General features: G+C 38.5%; 1 protein-coding gene and 1 pseudogene across 7 annotated transcripts in view; both read right to left on the bottom strand.

Annotated features, from left to right (window-relative positions):
* The window catches only part of SCAI (suppressor of cancer cell invasion), a 165,203-nt gene that overhangs the window by 118,296 nt on the left and 27,358 nt on the right, over positions 1 to 19,549 (bottom strand). The window lies entirely within an intron of this gene.
* On the bottom strand, positions 4,760 to 5,815 carry LOC112677198 (40S ribosomal protein S20-like; annotated as a pseudogene).

Here is a 19,549-nt window from a genome sequence, read left to right as displayed (position 1 = left end):
AGGCAGAATTGTATCTAAACCATTCTAGACAGATGGGTATCTTCTATTTTTAATGACATCTAGGAAAGGAGATTCTCGTCTACTAAATTTAGATTCTGAGCCAAAGGCAGGAAGCGTATCTAATTTTATGCTCCATATAGCTACACCTTCACATACAACTGGTAATATGCATCCTACCAGGATTATTACCGCAAGTAGAAATGGACAGTTAGAAAATACAATAAAAAAATAAAGCCAGTCACTCAAGAGGGATTCAAATAGACTCTTCAAGTAGACAAGAGGATCTTCATTCTAGTCTAAAGTACAAAAGAGCTGACATCATCTTCTTCCTAGCATATTAAAATCCACCTGGCAGAAGTAACTGGAAAAAAGATAAAGGAGTTTCTAGTATGAGGTACATATATCACACGGCTGTAACTACTTTCAAAAAATTAACTCCAAATCTTAATGGAAAAAAGTCTTGAATGCATCCGAAGTTGCTGGCATTTTGAGGTTTACAGTTCTACTCTTGCCATCACTTCCTTTAGGCTCTAGGCTTTAGAATCCAAACACATCAGTCACTACCATCCCCAAAAGATTTCTGTTTAATTCCGCCTGTCAGATCATTTTTGCCAGCTCTCAACACATTAAACGAAAAACAAACAAAAAAATCACAAATGCTGCAAAATGAAGTTTCTAGCAGTATATTTTACAGAAATTCTTTACACTATTTGCTACAACACAAAGCTAAAATTGCTTTAAGATAATTATCTCGAAGAAGCTACCGACTAGAGCTGACACAAATGTTTAATTGGCCCTCAGTCAAATACTTTCCCAAATGAACCAGTGGAGCATGCATCTTCACAAAGTTCTTTAGCATTACTTTAAATAATATAACCTCCTGGGTCAAATCATGCTGTAAAAATTACATCTTTTTTATGATGATTAAAGGAAATTGCAGAGTGGATAATCATATGAGTATAACTTGTGACCTCTAATATCACATTAAAATCCAGAACAGACTAGCAATAAATGAAAGTTTGATAAAGCTAGGGAAAATTTTCGTATAAAATTACCATAGTAGTGTTGGTACACTTCCAAAAACCCAGGTCATGATTCAATTATTTTTTAAAACAAATATTCATCAAAAATGGCAAGTAATAAGTATAAGATGAAAATACTGACCTAAACCAATCAGGCAAAACTACCAAAAAATACCTTTTTGAAAGTAATTCAGGTTGTTTTTCAAAAGAGAGCATTCACTTCTATCTAAGCAATGATGGAAGATATTTATGGCCAAAATAGTTCTTTCTTCTATCTGTTTGGTGAATGATTTGACAATGAACTGGAATTAAAGGCACAATTTTTATTTTGTCACATTCTAGTTTTACAATCATGGTTTTATCCCACCTAAGTATAAACCTGTTACAAGAACACATTTCAAGCTAAGAATCAACTTCAAATTTATATCAAAATGTCTTATCTTCCCAAATCTAGCCTAAACAACAAAAATGTTACCTTATGTTTGGCTATACAGCAGCTACTGTAGAAATGCCAAGTTTTATTTGTTGTCTGCGGCAGGCTCATGCAATTTTTTCTTTTTTTTTTTTTTTTTTAATTTTTTTTTAAATTTTTATTTATTTATGATAGTCACAGAGAGAGAGAGAGAGAGGCAGAGACATAGGCAGAGGGAGAAGCAGGCTCCATGCACCGGGAGCCTGACGTGGGATTCGATCCCAGGTCTCCAGGATCACGCCCTGGGCCAAAGGCAGGCGCCAAACCGCTGCGCCACCCAGGGATCCCTCATGCAATTTTTTCTAACCGCTTCTCAGTCATCACTCAATCTGGAGGTGGTTAATTGCTTTATGATTCCAATTAATATTTTATCACAAAACAATCTCTTATTAGTCATTAGAGTAAACCATTCATAACACATTGTTTTTTTTAATAACAGCTTAATTGAGATACATGCCTTAAGGTGTACAATCTCTTTATTTTTAAAGACTTTATTTATTTATTTATTTATTTATTTATTTATTTATTTGAGACACACGGCGGGGGAAGGGGGGGCGCCAGAGACACAGGCAGAGGGAGAAGGAGGCTTCGTGCGGGGAGCCCGACGTGGACTCGATCCCGGGTCTCCAGGATCTCGCCCTGGGCTGAAGGCGGCACCAAATTGCTAAGCCACGGGGGCTGCCCTACAATCTCTTTAAAGTGTGTAAACTCAGAGGCGTCTGGGTGGCTCAGTCAGTTAAGGGTCTGCCTTCAGCTCAGGTCATGATCCCGGAGTCCCGGGATTGGGATTGAGCCCTGCACTGGGCTCCCTGCTCGGTGGGTAGCCTGCTTCTCCTTCACCCTCAGGCCACTCCCCCTACCAGCTCATGTTCTGTCTCTTACTTGCTCTCTCTCCAGTAAATAAATTTAAAAATCTTTACAAGAAAAAAAAAAGCGTGGGGCACCTGGGTTAACCATCTGCATTCAGCTCAAGTCATCCTGAGATCCTGGGATCCAGCCTCACATTGGGATCCCTGTTCAGCAGGAATTCTGCTTCTACCTCTGCCCCCCACCCACTTGTGTGTACACATGCTCTTTCTGTCTGAAATAAATGAAATATTTTTAAAAAATTGTGTAACTCAGGGATTTTTAGCATATTCACAAAATTCTACATCAATCACCACTATCCAGAACATTTTCATCACCCTAAAAGAAATCTAATATCCATCAGTAGTCACTCCCCATTTTCCCCTACTCTGGCAACCATTAATCTGTTTTGTCTCCATGAATTTGCCTACAGGGTATTTCATATAAATGGGATCAGACAATATGTGGACTTTTGTGACTGGCTTCCTTCACTTAACATCATGTTTTAAAGATTCACCAATGATGTACTTCAAATTTTTTTTATGACTACTTAATAGTTCATTTTATGGATATACCACATCATATTTGCCCAAGCATCAGTGGATAAACAATTGAGTTGTTTCCACTTTTGGGCTATTATGAATAATACTGCCTTGAAAATCTGTGTACAAGTTTTTGCATGAATATATGTTTTCACTTTTTTGAGTGTATATCTAGACGTGGAATTACTGGGCCATGTGGTAACTCCTTGCTCTTAACTTTTTACAGGATCGCCAAACTGCTTGCCAAAGAGACTGCATCATTTTACAGTCCCACCTGCAATGTAATGAGGGTTCCAATTTCTTCACATCCTCATCAACACTTCTGTCTTTCTCTTTTATTATAGCCATGCTAGTGCGTATGATTCAGTATCTCATTGTTTTGATCCGCATTTCCTTAGTAACTAATGATGTTGAGCATCTTTTCATAAGCTTATTGGCTGTTTATGTATCTTCCTTAGACAAATGTCTATTCAAAGCCTCTGGTTATATATTGCTTTTCCAAATCCTCTGGACATATATATTTTGCTTTTTTATACTTGAAAGAGCTTTTTTTTTTTTTTTTTTTTACATTCTGAGTTGAAGTCCCTTATGAGATATATGATTTGCAAATCAATTTTCCCATTCTGTGGGTTGTCTTTTCAGTTTCTTGAAGGTGTTTGAAACAAAAAGTTTTTCATTTTTGATATAATCCAATTTATCTATTTTTTCTTTTGTCACTTATTTTCGGTGTCATATCTAAGAAATCATTGTCTAATCCAAGGTCACAAAGATTTACTTCTGTTTTCTTCTAGGAGTTTTAGTTTTAGCTCTTACATTTAGGTCTGTGACCCACTTTAGTTAATTTTCATATATAATGTGAGGCTAGGGGTCCAACTTCATTCTTTCGCATGTGGATATCCTATTATCCCAGCACCATTTATAGAAAAGACTATCATTTCACCACTGATTCTCTCAGTACCCCTATTGAAAATTAATTACCACGATGTATGGATTTTATTTCTGGACTTTCAATTCAATTCCATTGATCTAAAGGTCTATCATTATGTCAGGACCACACTGCCTCAATTACTGTAGCTTTGTAATAAGACATGAACATTTAGATTTTTAAAGAGTAAGTCAAGAATATTTTTAGATTTAGAAACTCCAATTACAGGAAGACTCCATCATTTAAAAGATTATCATTCCAGGGGCACCAGGGTGGCTCTCTTGGTTAAGCATCCAACTCTTGATTTTGGCTCAGGTCATGATCTCAGGGTGATAAGACAGAGAGCCCTGTGCTCAGAGGGGAGTCTGTTTGAGATTCTCTCCCTCTTCCTCTCCCTCTGCCTGCCCCCAACTCATGTTCTTTCTCCCTCTCTCAATAAATAAATAAATAAAATCTTTAAAAATAAAGGATTGTCATTCTAAAACTTCATACTCCAGTCAACTGGTCAAAAACCTAGAGCCCTCCTCCTCCTGGTATTTACACATGCCTCAGATTCTTATATCTAACTTTAAGTTTTCCAAAATATTCCATCATAGGTGTATCAATATTATTCTTAATGTTCTATCATATAAAATAATCTACTATTTGTCCCCAAGTAAAGTCTGTTATTTTCCCCTGAGCACTTCTTTGCCATAGCACTCCATTTCTCAACACAGTGGACTGATTGTTCTCAGATCTGTTATATACTGTCATCTTGAAACTTCACTTTTATTGTTCTCCTACAATAAAAGTGGTTGGAGTTACCACTTCTTGAAGTCTGTTATCATCATCTTTCATGGAATAATTCCTTACTTTGCCACAGAGCACCCTTCATGTAGTCATGTTTTTTTGTTTTTTTTTTAAGATTTTTATTTATTTATCTGGGAGGGAGACAGAGAGAGCATGAGCAGGGGTAGGGGCAGAGGGAGAGGGACAAGCAAACTCTTTGCTGAGTGCGGGTCTCTATCCCAAGTCCCTGAGATCAGGACCTGAGCTAAAGTCAGATGCTTAACTGACAGAGCCATCCAGGTGGTCCACCTTCAAGTAGTCTTAAGAAAGGGCACATGAAAGATAAAATTTCCAAATCTCTGTTGATCAAAACACGGTATTGTATTATGCCACTAACAATTGGTAATATGGCCAGGTATCAAATTCAGGTTGAAAGTAATTTTTTATCAGAATTTTTCAAGCACTACTCCATTGTCTTTTAGCCTCTTAGAGTTGCAATTGTGAAGTCTGACTTATTCTTATTCTCTATTCCATAAAAGTGATGTAAAGGGTGTTTGTGTGTGCCTGTCTGTCCATCTGCAAGCTTTCAAGACCTTTATTTTATCTTTTGTAAAGGATTTTCTGCAATTTCAACATGCTGGGCCTTACTATGGTTCTTTTTTCATTCACTGTGCTACCCAATCAGAGGTTTTTCACTCTGAAACATCAGTTCTGGACAATTTTCTTATTTTCTTTTTGTTTTGTATTATTTTTCTCTCTTCTTTCCTTATGCAGCTTCTATTAGTCTGTCCTTGAACCTCCTCAATTAATTTTGTAAGCCTCTCATCTTTGCTCTCTTTTTTTTTCTTAACAATTGATAATCAATTTACTAAAAAGGTTGATTTAAGCATGTGCAATGGTGACTTCAACTTCAACTCCTGGCTCAATACTGATGGAAGTAATCTGTTTAACAATTTCAGAAGGATGGAGCCAATCAGTGTCTCGCTTCTGGATCCTCAACTGAAAACAATCCCAAGTCTTAGAATATTCACCATAAAGAGTTTTTCTTGTAGTGATTTTCAGAGTCATGGTAGGCATCTGAACTGGTCCTTTCAATTTAAGATTATTTTCTTTTGCACCGCCGATCAAGTCAGCCTATACCTTCCTCAGAGGTTTTACACTGTGGCTGGTTAGTCATTCTAATTCAGTTAATTACCACCTGTGGTTCCACAGGGGTCTTTCAGGTGCTTTTAAAAGCCATGGCCATGGAGCACCTGGGTGGCTCAGTCAGTTGGGTGTCCAACTCTCAATTTTGGCTGGGGTCATGATCTTGAGGTTGTGGGGTTGAGCCCCATGTCAGGTTCCATGCTCAGCAGGGAGTCTACTTGGGATTCTCTCTCCCTCTCCCTCTGCCCCTCCTCCTGTTCACACACTTTCTCTCTAAAATAAATAAATAGGGGCAGCCTGGGTGGCTCAGCGGTTTAACGCTGCCTTCACGCCAGGGCATGATCCTGGAGACCCGGGATCGGGTCCCACGTTGGGCTCCCTGCATGGGGCCTGCTTCTCCCTCTGCCTGTGTCTCTGCCTCTCTCTCTCTCTCTCTGTGTGTCTCTCATGAATAAATAAATAAATTTTTAAAATAATAAATAAATAAATAAATAAATAAATAAATCTTTTTAAAATAAATTAATTAATTAAATAAAATCCATGGCCACAGCATGGCTTCCTGACCAACTTGTTCCTTGAGGAAAGTGAATAGCAGTGAGTTGGAAGCAGAAGCAGGCCAATGAAGCTCTACTATAGCTGCAACTGTGTCTTCCTCAAAGAATATCTTTTTCTCTTACTTTCTATCATTGTGTTCTTCTTTTAGTTTCTGGGAGATTTCTTCAATTTCACTTGGTTTCAACCACTTAAAAAAAATGTTTTCGTGGAGGTTAAAGACCATCCTGCTAAAAGATGAAAGGGTCAACCACGAAATTAGAGAAGAATTAAAAAGATTCATGGAAACTAATGAGAATGAAGATACAACCATTCAAAATCTTTGGGATACAGCAAAAGCAGTCCTGAGAAAGAAATACATTGCAATACAAGCATCCCTCAAAAAATTGGAAAAAACTCAAATACACAAGTTAACCCTGCACCTAAAGGAACTGGAGAAAGAACAGAAAATAAATCTACACCCAGCAGAAGAAGAGAGTTAATAAAGATCCGAGCAGAACTCAATGAAGTAAGACCAGAAGAACTGTAGAACAGATCAACAAAACCAGGAGTTGGTTCTTTGAAAGAATTAATAAGATAGATAAACCATTAGCCAGCCTTATTAAAAACAAAAGAGAAAAGACTCTAATTAATAAAATCACAAAGTAAAAAGGAGAGATCACAAGGTAATACAAACGATTTTAAAAACATATTATGAGCAGCTATACGCCAATGAATTAGGCAATCTGGAAGAAATGGACGCATTTCTGGAAAACCACAAACTACCAAAACTGGAACAGGAAGAAATAGAAAACCCGAACAGGGCAATAACCAGGGAGGAAATTGAAGCAGTCATCAAAAACCTCCCAAGACACAAAGTCCAGGGCCAGATGGCTTCCCAGGGGAATTCTATCAAACGTTTAATGAAGAAACAATACCTATTCTACTAAAACTGTTCCGAAAGATAGAAAGGGATGGAATACTTCCAAACTTGTTCTATGGGGCCAGCATCACCTTAATTCCAAAACCAGACAAGACCCCACCAAAAAGGAGAAGTATAGACCAATATCCCTGATGAACACAGATGCAAAAATTCTCAACAAGATACTAGCCAATAGGATCCAACAGTACATTAAGAAAATTATTCACCATGACCAAGTAGGATTTACCCCCGGGACACAGGCTGGTTCAACACTCGTAAAACAATCAATGTGATTCATCATATCAGCAAGAGAAAAACCAAGAACCATAGGATCCTCTCATTAGATGCAGAGAAAGCATTTGACAAAATAGAGCACCCATTCCTGATCAAAACTCTTCAGAGTGTAGGGATAGAGGGAACATTCCTCAACATCTTAAAAGCCATCTACGAAAAGCCCACAGCAAATATCATTCTCAATGGGGCAGCACTGGGAGCCTTTCCCCTAAGATCAGGAACAAGACAGGGATGTCTACTCTCACCACTGCTCTTCAACACAGTACTAGAAGTCCTAGCCTCAGCAATCAGGCAACAAAAAGAAATAAAAGGCATTTAAATTGGCAAGAAGAAGTCAAACTCTCCCTCTTTGCAGATGACATGATACTCTACATAGAAAACCCAAAAGACTCCACCCCAAGATTGCTAGAACTCATACAGCAATTCGGCAGTGTGGCAGGATACAAAACCAATGCCCAGAAATCAGTGGCATTTCTATACACTGAGACTGAAGAAAGAGAAATTAAGGAGTCAATCCCATTTACAATTGCACCCAAAAGCATAAGAGACCTAGGAATAAACCTAACCAAAGAGGTAAAGGATCTAAAGGATCTATACCCTACACTACAGAACACTTCTGAAAGAAATTGAGGAAGACACAAAGAGATGTATGAAAAATATTCCATGCTCATGGATTGGCAGAATTAATATTGTGAAAATGTCATGCTACCCAAGGCAACTTACACATTTAATGCAATCCCTATCAAAATACCATGGACTTTCTTCAGAGAGTTGGAAAAAATAATCTTAAGTTTATGTGGAATCAGAAAAGACCCTGAATAGCCAGGGGAATATTAAAAAAGAAAACCAGAGCCAGGGGCATCACAATGCCAGATTTCAGGTTGTACTACAAAGCTGTGATCATCAAGACAGTGTGGTACTGGCACAAAAACAGACACGTAGATCAGTGGCCCAGAAATGGGCCCTCAACTCTATGGTCAACTACTATTCGACAAAGCAGGAAAGACCACTGGAAAAAGGACAGTCTCTTCAATAAATGGTGCTGGGAAAATTGGACAGCCACATGCAGAAGAATGAAACTAGACCATTCTCTGAGAGCATACACAAAGATAAACTCAAAATGGATGAAAGATCTAAATGTGAGACAAGAATCCATCAAAATCCTAGAGGACAACACAGGCAATACCCTTTTAGAACTTGGCCACAGCAACTTCTTGCAAGATACATCTATGAAGGCAAGGGAAACAAAAGCAAAAATGAAGTATTGGGACTTAATCAAGATTAAAAGCTTCTGTACAGCAAAAGAAACAGTCAACAAAACTAAAAGACAACCTACAGAATGGGAGAAGATATTTATTTGCAAATGACCTATCAGATAAAGGGCTAGTTTCCAAGATCTATAAAGAACTTATTACACTCAACACCCAAGAAACAAACAATCCAATCCTGAAATGGGCAAAAGACATGAGCAGAAATCTCACAAAGACACAGACATGGCCAACAAGCACATGAGAAAATGCTCCGCATCACTTGCCATCAGGGAAATACATATCAAAACCACAATGAGATACCACCTCACACAGTATGAATGGTGAAAATTAACAAGACAGGAAACAACAAATGTTGGAGAGGATGTGGTGAAAGGGGAACCCTCTTGCACTGTTGGTGTGAATGTGAACTGGTGCAGCCACTCTGGAAAACTGTGTGAAGTTCCTCAAAGAGTTAAAAATAGAACTGCCCTACAGCCCAGCAGTTGCACTGCTGGGGATTTACCTCAAAGATACAGATGCAGTGAAACGCCAGGACACCTGCACCCCAATGTTTATAGCAGCAACGTCCACAATAGCTAAATTGTGGAAGGAGCCTCGGTGTCCATCGAAAGATGAATGGATAAAGAAGATGTGGTCTATTTATACAATGGAATATTCCTCAGCCATTAGAAATGACAAATACCCACCATTTACTTCGACGTGGATGGAACTGGAGGGTATTATGCTGAGTGAAGTAAGTCAATCGGAGAAGGACAAACATTATATAGTTTGTCTCATTCATTTGGGGAATATAAAAAATAGTGAAAGGGAATAAAGGGGAAAGGAGAGAAAATGAGTGGGAAATATCAGTGAGGGAGACAGAACATGAGACACACCTAACTCTGGGAAACAAACAAGGGGTGGTGGAAAGGGAGGTGGGCAGGGGGTTGGGGTGACTGGGTGATGAGCACTGAGGGGGGCACTTGACAGAATGAGCACTCGGTATTATGCTATATGTTGGCAAATTGAACTCCAATATACCAAAAAAAAAAGTTTTGTTTTTTCATTTGAGCTGCCATAGTTATACAAATCCAGAAGTTCTTTTTTATTACTGAATTATTCTTTCTTCAAAGAATCCAATTCTCATTTTATAAATCCATATTTCTTTTTTTTAAAGATTTTTATTTATTTATTTATGAGAGACACAGAGAGAGAGAGAGAGAGAGGCAGAGACACAGGCAGAGGGAGAAGCAGGCTCCATGCAGGGAGCCCGACGTGGGACTCGATCCCTGGTCTCCAGGATCAGGCCCTGGACCAAAGGTGGTGCTAAACCGCTGAGCCACCCAGGCTGCCCTATAAATCCATATTTCTATGATATTATTAGTTAGTTAGAGAAGTTTTTGTTTGGTTTGGTGGGTTTGTTTTTTGTTTTTGTTTTTGTTTATTTGAGAGACAGAGGGAGCAAATGTGAGTGAGGGGTGGAGAATATTAAGCAGACTCCTCCCCAAGCATGGTGCCTGACACAGGATCGACCCCACGACCCCAAGACCACAACCAGAGCCTAAACTAAGAGCTGGATACTTAACTGACTGCACCACCTAGACACCTCCATTTTTTTTTCATTTTACATTTTTACTCAGAGTCCTGACCTACCTCTATATCCACCAGATTCCTTTATGCAGTGTTTTTTTTTTTTTTTCCTTTATGCTATGTTTTCATTTTGGTCTCTGCTGTTCATGTTGAAGGCTTTTTCTGATGTCTCATGATCCTTAGTAATTGCCTGTTTCTATTTAAGAATAAGGCCCTGAAAGATGGGATTGGCAGCCCTGGTGCATGGACAGGGTTTTCAATCAGGGAACTTCCCTATAGGAAATAGCTTTTTCATTAGAGACCCTTAAATGTCAGTATGAGAAAGTATTTTCTTTGAATCTTCTTCAGTTTATCTAAAAAATATCCCTTCAATTTCCTGAATTAGCCACCAAAGTCTGGTGGCAAGTTAATCAAGAGTCATAGCTTATTTGGGAGATGAGGTGAGAGGTTGTAGGTCCACTGTTCAGCACACAGATATTCCCCATTTTCTCTCCCATGAGTCACTCCATTCTGAAATGTCTCCAATTTAAAGAGCCCTGCCCCTGGTCACATTTGATTTCTGAATAATTGAGAGGTGGAGGGCAAGTAGTTTTCTGGCTGCACAGTATAAGACAGAGGACCTAGAGATCCAACACTTCAGTGAACAGACTTTGAGCCAATGCCCCTTTTCTCGTTCAATGTCTCACTCCCATCTCTGAAGTAACTGGAGCCTCTTATGAAATTTGTGGAGTGAAACAGTGTGCTTCTTCAAGGCACTGTGTCTTCAGGTCCTAAAGATAAGATCTAAAGGGTAATAGTATCTCTGTCCTCCTATGTCAGTTACTTTTTCCTCTGTCAAGTTTCTATCAAAATTCTTACTAAATCTCTCTCAGCTACTCTGTTCTCAATCATTTTCCTTATTTTTAAGATCTATAAAGAACTACTTTTCTACTTTTTTGTATCAAGAGAGAAATGTAGATGCCTAAGGAAGTGCATCATTTTTAAGCAGAAGTTAATCTAAATTTATAATAACATTGGATGATCTTATGAAGCAACTTTTTAAAATAAGAAAATTAAGTCTCAAATGATGAAGTAAAATGCTCAAAGTCAAAAAAGTAGCAAGTGACAGAAACAGAATTTTATTCTATGCCTTTTAAAAGACTAGAGCATTAGATTTCAGACCAATACAAAATTATGTAAAATATAAAAATAGGTTTAGAAATATAATATTCAACATAAAGATGAAGAAAAGCAAGACGAAGAAAAGCACATATTCCATGTACATTTCTTCTCATTCTTGAAATAAATCAAGAAAATTAAGAAAAAAATGAACTCCACAAACCAAGAACTCAAAGATATAAGACAAAAGGATAAGCCTAAAAGGAAAATGATTGATCCAAGAAAAGAAAATGAGTAGAAAAAGTATATTTCCTATCAGAACTTAAAATAGTGCCAAAAGATCAAGTGCAGAAGCAAAAGAGAAGGAGAGCACAAGAAGACCAAGGGCTGAAAAGGTGAGGGAAAGAAAAGGGGGTAAGAGGAGAATGGGAGTATCTCCTGCAGCTATCCAACCCTGAATGCTGGGAGTGGAATATGGGCTCAGAGAGACACATGAGAAAGCGACGTGGAGACTACTACATCAAGTCTGATGTAGAGACTATCACAAGAGCCAAGACCTACAGCCTGGTACTGATTAGGTGGGACTTTTGGGTTGTCTCTGGGGAGCAGGGATGAGTGAAGGATTTTATAAGACTAAAAAAAGGAAGGAAATATTTATGACTAAGAGACTGAGTTGCAGAATATTGAATTACTGCTTTACACAGGAAAATGCTAGTTTAAATCATTGAATTTACTTCAAGAACTTTTCTAAGCAATTCACAAGTTTTCATGGAATCCTCAAAACACAGTACACGAGGTACATAGTATTATCATTTCCATTTTACAGCTGAAGAAATTGAGACAATGCAAGGGAAGTAACTTGCTCAATAGTCCAGAGCTAGTAAGGGGCAAAGCCCTAGCTCTTAACCATAATTCGACACTGCCTTTGCTGGACTGACTATAATGCAGCTGCAGCTTGAGCTCAAAATAAAACTTTTCTAGGGGTGCCTGGGAGGCTTAGTTGGTTAAACATCTAACTCTTGATTTCAGATAATGTCTTGATCTCTTAATTAAAATTTTAAAGGGGCACCTGGATGACTCAGTCAGTTAGGTGTCTGCCTTTGGCTCAGGTTGTGATCCCGGGGTCCTGAGATCGAGCCCCACATCGGGCTCCCTGCTCAGCCCCACATCGGGCTCCCTGCTCAGCGAGGAACCTGCTCCTCCCTTTTCCCACTGCCCATGAGCTTGCTCTTTCTCTCTCTCTCAAATAAATAAAAATAAAATCTTTTTTTAAAAATTTAAAAATTTTTAAAAATTTAAAAATAAACTTCTCTGGAAAAAGAAATTTTTCTTATATTAAGTGGCAAATTTGGGGGGAGGCTTCTTCAAAAAGTTCTTTAATGTTGTTATGAACTGTGTGCATTTTTAAAATAATTAACACCAACATTATATGGCTCAGAAGTAAACCAGACTGATTTTAAGTCTTGCCCTAGAAAAGATTTTAACATAGATTAGTTACAAAGATGGCTTAGAACTGAAATTACAGGACCATCTCTATTCCTTTGTGTTTTAAACATTAGTTTAAACTAATGTTTAAAACCTATCTGAATATTAAGGGGCACTCATAATGGAAGAGAATATGTCACCAATGTAGAAGCAGCCTACAAAGCTTATAAATAATTTCTTAATAAACTTCTCTCAATTTGAAGAACCTAAAACTACTCTTACTTTATTTAAAATGTCAATACTGGGATCCCTGGGTGGCGCAGCGGTTTGGCGCCTGCCTTTGGCCCAGGGTGCGATCCCGGAGACCCGGGATCAAATCCCACATCGGGCTCCCGGTGCATGGAGCCTGCTTCTCCCTCTGCCTGTGTCTCTGCCTCTCTCTCTCTCTCTCTCTCTCTCTCTCTCTGTGACTATCATAAATAAATAAAAATTAAAAAAATAAAAAATAAAAAAAATAAAATGTCAATACTATTTTTGTTTCCTGAATTATAATGGTTTTCAAAGGGTCTTGATAGTTTTTACTTTTGCTGGTAGTGAACTAAAAGATGATACATCACCATGAGGTAGCGAGACAAGCAAGGCCATCGCCGTACATTTGATATTTCAAGTAACTCACTAAGCCAACAGTCATTAAGGAAAAGTTCTATCTCCCCTTCATGATACTGGGCAAGTTACTCATACCTCATTGGTCCCTGCCTTGTTTCTTCTACCCACACAATAAAGGAATCCGAATTAGATGTTCCTTAAAAGTCCCTTAGGCTCAAAATTTCTGTACAGTATACATCTGAATGTGTACAGTAAAAATGGGAAATGTGTTTTAGAAATAAAAAGAACCAGGCAGCCCGGGTGGGTCAGTGGTTTAGTGCCACCTTCAGTCCAGGGCGTGATCCTGGAGACCCGGGATTGAGTCCTACGTCGGACTCCCTGCATTGAGCCTGCTTCTCCCTCTGTCTGTGTCTCTGCCTGTCTCTCTCTGTGTGTCTCTCATGAGTAAATAAGTAAAATCTTTATTTTTTTTTAATTTTTTAATTTATTTATGATAGTCACAGAGAGAGAGAGAGAGAGAGAGGCAGAGACACAGGCAGAGGGAGAAGCAGGCTCCATGCACCGAGAGCCCGATGTGGGATTTGATCCCGGGTCTCCAGGATCGCGCCCTGGGCCAAAGGCAGGCGCTAACCCGCTGCGCCACCCAGGGATCCCAGTAAAATCTTAAAAAAAAAAAAAAAAAGAAAGAAAGAAAAAAGAACCACAGATAAATACTTTGGTACAATTACTTATTTATATTTTCTCTATTCCCATTTTGGGCACAGAAAAGTAAATTGTTTACCTACTGTATTTTATTCCTAAGAACTTAAAGCCCCTCTTCCAGTACATTTCCAAACCTAATCTCAGAGAATAAACACTATGCAGGAAAAAGACAGAAATAATACTTATTCAATATAATCTCAGAAAAATTCTTAAGTTTTGGTTTACATTTTTTCAACAGTTTAAATTACCTGACTGCAATTCTCAACTGGCTATTCAGCATAAAAGCGTGATAAAAAATACAAGCATTGGAAGATTTCTTTCCAATGACCTAGTCATCCAGTAAAAATTTTTTAGCATTGTAGGCTTTATTTCCTGCCTGACATCTCGCTTGTACAGCTCCCTTGTACAATTTCTACTACAAGACTTTCCTGGCCTCTCTTGGCACATGTAAACTGCTGCTAGGTAATATTTCTTTTGGCAATAGACTACATACTTTATAGAAACAGACCTTCAATTGAACCCTCTCCACTCAAACTCACATTCTTTCCCAACTTGTGAATCTTAAACTAAGTCTACTATAACAAGATGGACACATTTTATGGTATTCAAATGTTACATATTCACTAAATTTTCCCTGATAATAGAATCTTAATTACAATCTCTCTAGAATAGATATAAAAATCAGTTTGGTAAGTCATATCCCGAACTAGAGTTATTTTTCTTTCTTTCAATTGCCATAGAATTACAGACAGATCATTCATCTACTAGGTTTTAAGAAATAAAAATAAAGGGAGCCCCGGTGGCACAGCGGTTTAGCGCCGCTGCAGCCCAGAGCGTGATCCTGGGGACCTGGGATCGAGTCCCATGTCGGGCTCCCTGCGTGGAGCCTGCTTCTCCCTCTGCCTGTGTCTCTGCCTCTCTATATATGTCTCTCATGAATAAATAAATAAAATCTTTGAAAAAAAAAGAAATAAAATTGAAATCTGGAAAAACAAATACAACGATATAAATATTACTTCTAAAGTTTAAGAACTATACTACCCCCACCTGTTTCTTCCATACATATTCTAACCAAAAGCAATCCACTACCAAAGGTAAAATGTACCTTTTAGAGACTGAAAGAGCCCAAAGGAAGTACTGAAACAACAAGCTCTCTCCTTGTAAAATCTTATACGCCTAGGTGGCTCAGTCAGGTAAGCATCTGCCTTCAGCTCAGGTCATCCTCTCAGGGTCCTGAGACTGAGCCCCACTTTGGGCTCTGTTCAGCAGGGAGTCTGCTTCTCTCTCTGCCTCTCCCTCCCTCTCATGTGCTCTGTCTCTCTCAAATAAAATCTTTTAAAAAATAAAATAAAATCTCAATACAAACCTCAATTATGCTTTTATTTAATTTAAATATATCTATTTGGCCCTAACCCTCCAGTGATACTAAATTTTATCAGAGACCGAACCTGCCTGCTAGAATATAATCTACTGTAGAGGATAAAAGAGTATAGAAATTCAGGGCAGCCCTGGTAAGCCCAGCAGTTTGGCGCTGCCTTTGGCCCGGTGTATGATCCTGGAGACCCGGGATCGAGTCCCGCGTCGGGCTCCCTGCATGGAGCCTGCTTCTGCCTGTCTCTCTCTCTCTTTCTCTCTCTCTCTCTCTCTCTGTCATGAATAAATAAATAAAATCTTTAAATAAAAAAAATTTTTAAAAGAGTATTCAAATTCAAAAGTATGCATTATGCTAGTCTCACAAAGTCAAAAAGCACAGGACTGGAAGATTTATTCATTATTAGATATATGACCTTGAAGAGATCATTTGTCTTCTTAGAAAATCAGCTGACTAAAACTCAAATGTAAACAAATGAAAAATCTGAATGGTCCTATGTCTATTAAAGAAATAATCTGTAATTAAGCCATTTCCCTAATGAAATCACCACATGGCTTCACCAGAGGATTTTTCTAACCATTTACGGAAGAAAACGCACCAATACTAACAAAACTTTTCTACAGAAAAAGAAGAAATGTTTCCCAACCCATTTTATGAACCAGGATAGCCTTGATGTCAAAACCCAAAGGGCAGTATATGATGCTAAAACTCTAAAAAATATACTAGTTCCTATATACATATGCCGTATATATTGTATATACAGAAATATGTAAAAAATAGATAATACATCATGACTAAGTATGGTTTATTCTAGAAATGGAAGGCTGATTTAACATTAGAAAAAATCAATTCATGTAATTCAATACACAGTAACAGAAAAATGAGAGGAGAAAAAAAATCATATGATCATTTCCATAGACACAGAAAAAAATTTTGATAAAATTAAGTACCCATTCAGGATCTTAAAAAAAATCTCAAAGACTTTCACTTCTGGCCAAGATACAGTAATAAGAACCAGATTTACCCCCTTACATTAAATAACAAAAAGAAAGCAGACAAAATAGTTCAGACAATAGACTGGTTTTCAAGACACTGTACATCAGGCAACAAAATCCAGTGATCTCTGAGGACAAAAAGTGAATCCTACAACTGCCCCAGCTAACTGCCTTGAGAATATTTCCAGGGTGTGGCCCAGAGAAGGGGAGCTCAGGCAGAGCCCAAGGAATATCCTAAGTTGAAAAGATGGAGCTGAGAGTCCAGGGAGACCAAGACAGCTAGAGTTCACAGGGTAGAATATTGCAGAGGAAAAAGCTAAACAGAGAGAAAATACTAGAGATCTGTGGGGAGTTCCTCTAAAGTATTGCACCAGATATGCACCCACCCATGCATCCAAGAAAACTATCAAAGACAGAGGGGAAAAAAATCATCCAAGAGGAATAGAGGGAACAGAGCCTAGAGTTCACAATAGTGCTATTCCCATTAGCCAGACTTTTTCTAAGTAAAACTTTACCTTTAATTTCCTGATAGAGTATTCCACAGGGTCTTGCCACAGCAGTTAAGAATGATAAGCCCTACTGCTGTAAGCCCTAAATGTTGATTTGGTCCCATCCAAGAAAGCTTAAAACAAATACGCAAGAGGATCAAAATATTTCTAAATGATTTAACTGCATCTTGGGAAAAATCTCCAGAAATAACAAAACCAAAAAACTCCAGTGCCCCCACAGTGTCTGGCATCCAAACAAAGATTACTAGGTATCCAAAGAAATAGGAAAATTTGACCAGTGATGAGAAAAATCAACCAATCAAAACCAACCCAGAACTGACATTAAAATAGTTATTGTAACTATAAGTGTAAGCAACTTTTTTCATAAAGGGCCAAATAGTAAATATTTTAGGCTTTGTAAGCCATACAGTTTCTGTTACAACTATTCAGCTCTGTCATTGGACAAAATTCTTGAATAGCTCCGTCACGTGAAAAACAGGACATACAAAAAAACCAATAAAAATATATAAAGGTATTTGACTTCATTAATCATTAGAGGAATGCTAATTAATACCAATGTAAGGACACCTGGGTGGCTCAGCGGTTGAGCGTCTGCCTTCGGCTCAGGGCGTGATCTGCGGGACCGGGATCAAGTCCCACGTCGGGCTCCTTGCATGGAACTTGCTTCTCCCTCTGCCTGTGTCTCTGCCTCTCTTTCTCTCTCTGTGTCTCTCATGAATAAATAATAAAATCTTTAAAAAATAATAATAATACCAATGTACCGTAGTAGCAACAAGCACACTTGGCACCTAGAATTTGATTTTTCTTTTGAGTAGGTTCATGCCCAACATGGGGCTTGACCTCATGACCCTGAAATCACGAGTCAAATGTTCTACCAACTGAGCCACCCAAGTGCCCCCAGATCTTGATTTTTAATACCATTCTCCAATAAAAGGAGACAAGGTTTCCTGGAGAAATGTCTGACTCTATGACTGAGGCAAGAATTATACAAGATGAGCCTGGAGCATCCTGTAGTGCCAAAAAGTAAAGAAGCATTCAAAAATTTTTTTAACCCACAATAATAGGAGTATGTCATAGGGACACAGCAGAGCAACAAACTAAAGAGCACCCAATGGCCAAACTGGAACAAATACAGGAAAAAGAAAAAGAAAAAATCCAGGGCACTGAGTGGCTCAGTTGGTTGAGCATCTGCCTTTGGCAGGGATTTATAATCTCGGGGTCCTGGTATCAAGCTTCACATTAGGCTCCTTGCTCAGTAGAGAGTCGGCCTCTCCCTCTCCCTATGCCCCTCCCCTTTGCTCATGCTCACGCGCGCGCTCTCTCTCAAAATCTTAAAAAAAAATCCATAAATCCATTTATATAAATAAATGCCTGAATATAAATAAATACACAAATAAATAAATGGAGGTGAACAGACAAGTCTCCTAAAAAGCATTTAAAATAATTTCTGGGGCAGCCCCGGGTGGCACGGCGGTTTGGCGCCGCCTGCAGCCCAGGGCGTGATCCTGGAGACCAGGATCGAGTCCCACATCGGGCTCCCTGCACGGAGCCTGCTTCTCTCTCTGCCTGTGTCTCTGCCTGTCTCTCTCTCTGAATGAATAAATAAATAAATCTTTTAAAAAAATAATAATAATAATTTCTGTACTTTGCCCCCGAAGAAGTGACAACACCCATTTTTTTTTTTAAAGATTTTATTTTATTTAATCATGAGAGATACAGAGCAGGAGAGAGAGAGGCAGAGACACCTGGGCTGCCCAACACCCATTCTTTTAAGTATGGACTGCACATAATGATTTCCTATCAAAGAGTATAGTATGAAAAGGGAGAATAAAGGGACAACTTTACAGTGAAGATATCTGACAAATACTACTTCAGGTAGGTGATCAAGGGTAACATTAATAGTCATAAATCATGTAGGTAGCATGTGCCCCTGACAGGATGAGAATGGCATTTTACCTCCATGATTTTCCCCAACTGAAAGATATTCCAAAAACTACTTAACCAATATGCCTTAAAACTGCTAAAATCATCAGAAATAGCAGAGCCTGAGAAACTGTCACTGTCAAGAGGCCTCTGAGGAAATAATGATAACTAAACGTAAAGTAATATAAATGTCCCTATGTAGAGCAGAAAAAGGATATTAGGTAAAAACTTTAAAAGCAGAATAAAGTATGGACTTCAGTTACTAATTTCTTCTAAAAATAATACATCTATATACTTTTTTCTTTGATCTCTCTTAAGTGTTATCATCATTATAAAAGGAATGTGGCTCAGCAGTAGAACATGTGACTATTGATCTGGGTAATGAGTTGGGAGTCCCATGTTGAGGGTAGAATTTACTTAAAAAAAACAATAATAGGAGCACCTGGGTGGCTCAGTCAGTTAAGCATCTGCCTTTGGATCAGGTCATGATCTCAGGGTTCTGGGATCAAGTACCAAGTTGGGCTCCCTACTCAGAGGGGAGTCTGCTTCTCCCTCTTCCTCTGCCCCTCCCCCCTGCTTGTTTTCTCTCTCTTCAAATAAATAAATAAAAT

Source organism: Canis lupus, chromosome 9 (assembly GCF_003254725.2).
Source record: "Canis lupus dingo isolate Sandy chromosome 9, ASM325472v2, whole genome shotgun sequence".
Lineage (NCBI taxonomy): Eukaryota > Metazoa > Chordata > Mammalia > Carnivora > Canidae > Canis > Canis lupus.
Note: the sequence above shows the minus strand (reverse complement) of the source record. Positions and strands in the feature narration are given on the sequence as shown.